This window comes from Ruditapes philippinarum, unplaced genomic scaffold (assembly GCF_026571515.1).
Source record: "Ruditapes philippinarum isolate M1 unplaced genomic scaffold, ASM2657151v2 ctg2763_1_1_1_1, whole genome shotgun sequence".
NCBI lineage: Eukaryota > Metazoa > Mollusca > Bivalvia > Venerida > Veneridae > Ruditapes > Ruditapes philippinarum.
The window spans coordinates 1836-9080 of NW_026865109.1; positions in this window are offsets into that span (position 1 = coordinate 1836).

Consider the following 7245-nt stretch of genomic DNA (forward strand, 5'->3'; position numbering starts at 1 on the left):
TTAAATTAAACCAATGTCCAATGTCCACAGAAGAACATCACAATATGTCCAAATCACTTCCCACACACTGCACACAGAATGAACAACAAAATCCAAACTGATATTACTATGTAGCAGTACAATAGCATCCAATCAGTATATCAACATCACACAATAGCACAAATTAGCAAACACACCTCATAGTTCAAACATTCATCATATATATATACTCTAAATGAACAATCTAGAAAATTAACTATTTAAAGAAAGGATATTCCACTATGAAAATAAAAAATGAAAAGCACTTTCTTGCTTGAAAGAAGATGATTGAACATGAAGAATCATATTAACATGCAATAAACAAAATAATAGGGGCAAGAGTACGTATCGCACCCAACACCTCTATATTACTGCGTCTTGCGCTCTACCTATTCAGGAAATAGATACTTAACACACTCATAATAAAGCCTACATACATTACATGTGATAAGGTGATACTACAATGTCCAGTCAAGTGACATTATGCCCATCAACGTATAAATGGTGGATGAAAAGTCAAAGTCAAAATAACTTTAGATTTTTACATTATTGGTTTCAATTTTATAATGTAGTCCATGTGTATAATCAATAAACCACATGAATCACAATAAATTCTATGGATATCCTTCAGAATATATCGTTAAATTTCAGTTGATAAAAAGAGTGGGACAGGCCTTTTATATTTCAGGTAATTTATCCCATTATGATAGTCAATCTTTATATTATATAGCCAACTTGACAGTGAAAGAAATCAATATAATGTTATGCTTTTTCAATATAGATCTCTATTATAAATGGTAGGGAAATCCTAGTTACAAAAATGTTTGATAGGAGATTAGAGTTTGCCATTGAAATAGATATATTATTGTCATATTTGATATTTGAGAAAAACCCTGATAATTGCCATACTGTTTCTTTTAGAATGTCAAATAAACATTTTTTATACTCATCCTATTATTTATTCTACTCGCAAAGATGACATAATTGTTTAAAATGGCGGTAAAACACGGTCAATAGAAAAGCCGAAGAAAACAACCCCGAAAACCCGACAGACACCGATTGGGTACGGACTAAATTCTGCTATATAAACACTTTCTGACGTTGTTTTGATGACATGAGTTTGATGATGTTGGTTTTAAATTAAAAGCATATGATCGCAAAATACGTTGTTCATAGGTGTTCGTCGAACATAAAAAAGCCGAAAACACATGATAAAATTTTATATCTCCATTTAAATCTCAATGATGTAATAGATTTTCACATTTCTGATTGATTAATTATTAATTGTCAGCAATATTTTGTAATAAAAGGTTATGCAACATAAAGATGTTTTATCGGCAATGCAACAGCCGAACAACAAAACATGGAAAGACCTACAACACCTTAAAAGGTCGACTAAATGGATATGTTTCAGGCAAAATATGTATTATTTAACTTTTTCAACAGTTTAATGATTAAGATTTACTATTTTATGTTACCGGTGTAAATAAGGGCAATATTTAATATAATATGAGAATGTTGGCTGCGTAACAGTCTAGCGTCAAAATAGAGGAAAAAAAAAGAATCCCTAAAGAAAGTCGAAAGCATAAGATTTAAAATGTTGTAGGCTCGGTTTGATGGGCGGTACTGTCAAGTGGAAACTATCGTCCACGCCCCTAGCACCGGCTTTAGCACTATTCAACATTTAAACATGAAATTTTAAAATTTCGAATTTAGAAAGATCTGCAGATATGTACATTCGGCGGTTATCATGGAACATTTGATGCGACACTTTCGAGTCATTTCACGAACTAAACAAAATTAACGCATTACGTTGGTTTTGTCGTGACGCGGCTCATTAAAACTTTTTACAATAGTGAAATGTTCACAATTGTTTATGATATATTCAATATGATAGTGTTTTTCGGCTTCGTTACAGACTAGCGACAAAACATGAAAATACCGAAAGAAAATTGACATTTAACATAACGGAATTTATCTGCATCTATTTTCATCGTTCTTAAGAACTATTCGTTGTTTAAAATAAGAATTATAGTGTGCTTATTAGCTCGCCTTAAAAAAGAAAAATAAAATAAGAAAATAGAGGTATTATTATTACAGTAATGTCGGTGTTGCCGTTCCCCTCGCCATCCTCACACTTGTACCTTGCGTAAGACTTGATTTTCATTTGTAAACGTTTACGATTTATTTTCCGTTTAAACGAAATGACTACGTTGCTTATCAAAATAACCTATTTATCGCTTGTAATAATGAATGGTATCAATTCTTTTTGATTAATGCCCAGTAAAAACGAGATAAGATAGAGTTTTCAAGGCTATGAAAAAAATACCTTATGGCTTTTCTGAAGGATATGAAAACTATATATCATACATTTTTTATTTTGATTAAACACCGACAATGCTATGGTTTATTAATAAGAGAATAATACACGTGTTGTCTTTATTCACAACAATTGATAAGTAAAATTGTCCATATAAACAACTACATATCAGAACAAAAGTGTTGTCAAGTTTCTATATAAGCGACGCTCTGATTGCCCATGATGGTCAGCAGCCCGGAATACGGGTGTTTACAAATCTCGAATGCACCAATTGCTTGTGACTAAATATTTCTTTGGTAAGGTTAATTTTCCTTTGATCTTTCAAAAAAAGGGATACAGCGCAGAGAGTTTTTGCCGATTCTCTCGCGATGAGCAGTGAACATTATTTATTTGTACAAGTATTAACAAGTAGAGATTTTAATGCTAAAACATCAAGTCACCGGATAGAAAAATGATTGTATTATCATAAATTTAAGAAAATATCAGTTTAATGGTTAAAGTATAAAGAAAAGAAGAGAATGCTGAGTAATGTTTGCCACCGAGGCAAATGATATGCTTGTAATTCTACTTTATACGTATACTGTTGTACCACACATTGTAATCCGGACGGATTACTAGTTCAGAATCCGATAATTACCGACAAATTATAGCCGATCATTGAATATTTGCAAAGTGGCTATGAATATATATATATTTAATTATTGCATGAAACAATGCAATTCTACTGTAAAAGTGGTGTCCATCATCATTACGCGCTATCGAAAGCAAAATATAATTAAGTAGAAATCAATACATATATTCCCATCGTTACATACGATATAACTAACGTTTAATTGCCTTTCAGTGCGATAAACTATCAACACAAAGATAGTTTATTATTTTTTTATGTACCTAATACGATTTTTGACCCCTACCGTCATACCGATTTGTTTTGCGCGACGGAAACCGACGGAATATAACGAATTCAACGATAACCATTATTTGCCTCTTGAGCATACAATTATTTTATGATGTTCAACATAAACTAAACCATTGAACGTTCTTGTCAAAAGTTTGACAAAAAGGGCCAAGTTTAACCCTTTACCAAGAAAAAAAAAAAGGTTTTGAAAATCTATTTTAAATGTGTAAAATATGAGTATTCATGTTTTTCTAATGATATTTAATATGAAACTGAAAAATGAAAAATATATAAAAATTACAATATTTTGCATCTTATCAGACTCCATACCTTTTGCCAACCATTAACAAGTTACCAGGTTGTCTTATCAGCAATCGGTTACTATAAATTGATTTTATAACGTAACATACAACGTGTAGGCACGTGATTCTTACAAAAGAACAGGGATAATTGGTTTATAATTAGATAAAATAATGAAATATAATAGGTCTCATAAAAAATAAACAACCACATAATTTAAAAGTGTCATTTCAAATATCATTCATGATTTATATATCATAAAATAGCAACGCTTGACACATAGAAAAAAGTAAAAGTATCCCTAAATTCAATGACTGATCCTTAGGGATACATTATAATTGATTTATTTTATATCAATTATAATATTGCTTTTTAAGATGTCAATATGTGTATATTTCATTTCATTGAGCAAAGTTATCTTATGTTTGAATTTTTGAGATAACTGAAAAATAATTGTGGTCTTTAATGGCTCAAAAATTGATATGCTTTGATTTTCAGATTTTAAGGGCTTCTCCTACCATAGGTATAATATTAAACTGTTACAAATATAGTCGGCCGGTTTCTACCGGCGAGTAAGTAATCATTTGGCAACTCGATTACCGGGTATAGTATATATAGTACATAGAAGTACCAAAGTATAAACGGTATCGTTTCGGTAAAGGTTATCGTGTAAAGGATTACAAAATATTGTAAACGTTGGAGCCTTATCATTGATCATTACTTTTTAAGTTGCTCGTTTATTGTCTTCATACCCTTAGAACAAGTCCTTAAAGTTAGCGAGGATACAGGATTTAGACCTTCAAGGAAACCAGAAAGAACTTGACCTTCACTTATAAATGACCTTGACCTTGAAGGTCAAATTATTGGAATTTTCAATTATTTGTTGTAACTGGTTATAATTTGTTATTATTTTTTAGATTTACTTTATATTATAACATAACATTCTTTAAGAAATGAACTTTAAATATATAAAACCGACATTGGCTCTTTATAACATTGACCTTGAAGGTTATATTATTGACTTTTCACTGATTTTAATTGACTTTAACCTAGTAATAAGTGAATGGATTATCTTCATTCTTTGACAAAACAATATGTTGGACAAGTCAGTCTAAAAGATTGAACTAACATTCACCTTGACTTTGACCGTCAAGTTCAAATTATCAAATTTTGGTTAAGTTGTCATGATTTTGTTATATATATACGGATTTTACTTTAACCTTGGAAAAAAAGACTTGCTACTAAACAGACATATCGATGACTTTAACCTTAAATTGGGTCAAATTAATGACGTACTCTTGTTTTTTCCCCTGAAACTGCCTATAGCGTTGTTATTTATTTATGGATTAACTATATATTAGGACATAACATCTTTTAGGTCATAACCTTCGTATATATAAAACTCAATTTGACATTGACTTATGTATGAACTTGACCTTGAAAATCAAATTATCTTATTTTTAATGATCATTGATATAATTGGCTGAACCTTTGGAATTTAACAATAGATTATTTTCATACTTTGACAAAACAACATTTTAACAAGACATTCTATGAGGTTGAACCGACATTGACCTTGAACTGTAAATTACCTTGACCGTCAAGGTTGAATTATTGAATTTTGGTTAAGTTGTCATAATTTTGGTATGTATGTACGGACTTGATTCATATGTGGATAAAACAACACTTGTGACCAAACAGACATGTTGAATAATTTAGATATGACTTTGACCTTTAATGGTTTTGACCGTCAAACGATTGAATTCTAATTATATTTTATAAACTGTGTAATCAACTTATGGAAAGATTTATGGAAAAAAAGGAAAAACTTATTTTTTCTTTGATCTTCTTTTTAAAGATTGTTTTGACCGTTCATTTGTTTGCTTTTTGAAAAAGTAAAAAAGTTGAGCGTTGCCCCCGCCGGGCGGTGGCTCTAGTTTCACTTTGAACTTTGTCCGGGACCTTACTCCGAAACTACAAAAGGTATTTACAAGAAACTTAATAAATAGATAGATCTCATTAAGTAGAACTGCACTGTACAATAACACTAACTCGGCATTTTTAAATTTTAAAGCTTTACCCCTTTTTCATTTTTACACGGGACATTCCCGTGACACCATGATAGGTATTAACAAGAAACACTTTCTACAATGCATATTAAACAGTTGTAACCTTTGTACAACAACTACCCATAACATAATATCTATATGCTGATTTTGGTAATTGTGTGTGTGTGTGTGTATTTGAGTCTATTTATTCACGCGACCTGATGCCGACATGGGCAAGTCCTCTAGAAGACTATAAGTCATTTTATATTTTGGAGGATACAGCAAACACTCATACACGGGACCTCGATTGAAAGTTTCTTTAGTAATTTTAGTTGGCCGGTCTTTGAATCGATCTCACAATGTCGATATTACAAATATCGAGCTATGACAAAGCTATGATGGCTGGCGAATTCGGTAAAAATCTACTTATCTGTGATAAAAGCCTATTCAGGGACCATCACTCAGTTATTGTCTTGTTTGTTATTGTGAACACTATAAAAAAATGAAAAGTACCTTCTTTGTATGTTATGTCAAATGTGTAATATATACAGTTGCCAATAATGACGAATTTTACAACTGTGCAGAATAGGGACTAATGTATTTACGAATACCGTTGTGGTCGCCAGGAGCATCAATATGAAACAGATTTACAGTGGAATTTGCCAAAAAAATAGCTTAACACATTTTCATGTGATAAGCCATTTCTTTTATTAAGCGTGTTAGTTATAGACACATCAAGTATATGTCTTTTTACCGGTTAAGTGCATCTGTCCCGTTTTCCCCCTATAAACTGATAAATGCATCAGGCGTACGTAATTCTGAAAGGCAGATGCCATTTTCCTTGAAATCGTGAAGTCTGCAGTGTCACAGTTTCCTTTTCTTTTTTAATGATAAATAATTGGATTATACAATTTCTGTTCTTTATAAACAATTCATGTAACTTGAAAATAATGTTTTAACATGAAAGTTTGTTATAACTCTGCATGCGTTCATCACTTTGTCAAGTAATTTGAAAAAAATTGTAGGCGGGTCTTACATTGTCAAGAAGTCATGATCTTTATATAATTCATTTTTGTTATTTGTATCATACAATGTATTTATGCATGGTTTGCATATGTAAATCAACACATACATGTATTGTTTCATATTTTTGATGTGTTATTTGTGCTTATACTCAATAGACATACTAGGCATATACTCAATCGTAATATTTCATTTCAATCTTATGTCAGTCTTAAAAATTATTATATTATGATACTCACTTATTAGCTCCTTAGTCTTAGTTCATACTCCACATGAGCTCTTATGTAAGTTGTTATTTAATTGTATACGTTGAAACTCCACAGTCCTAATTTCTTACTCCTTATTTCATGTTTCAAAAAAACTCTCGAGTTTCTCTTGCTCTTAAACATTTACTTTATAAAGGTTCGGTTCAACTTGTTATATTGACTTCAGTTACATCTTTCATTGGTGAAATAGACATGTTGGAAATAAATTTGTTCTATTTGGAGCGTAATACTAGCACTTATTTGTGAATTTAATCTTATATTATAGCAATTGTGAAAATTGGATTAAATCTCAAAGTGTTAATAAATGAAGTGAAATTATGGTATGTTGTTCTTCATTTCAATGATACAAAGTGATCTTAAATATCGGTGTGG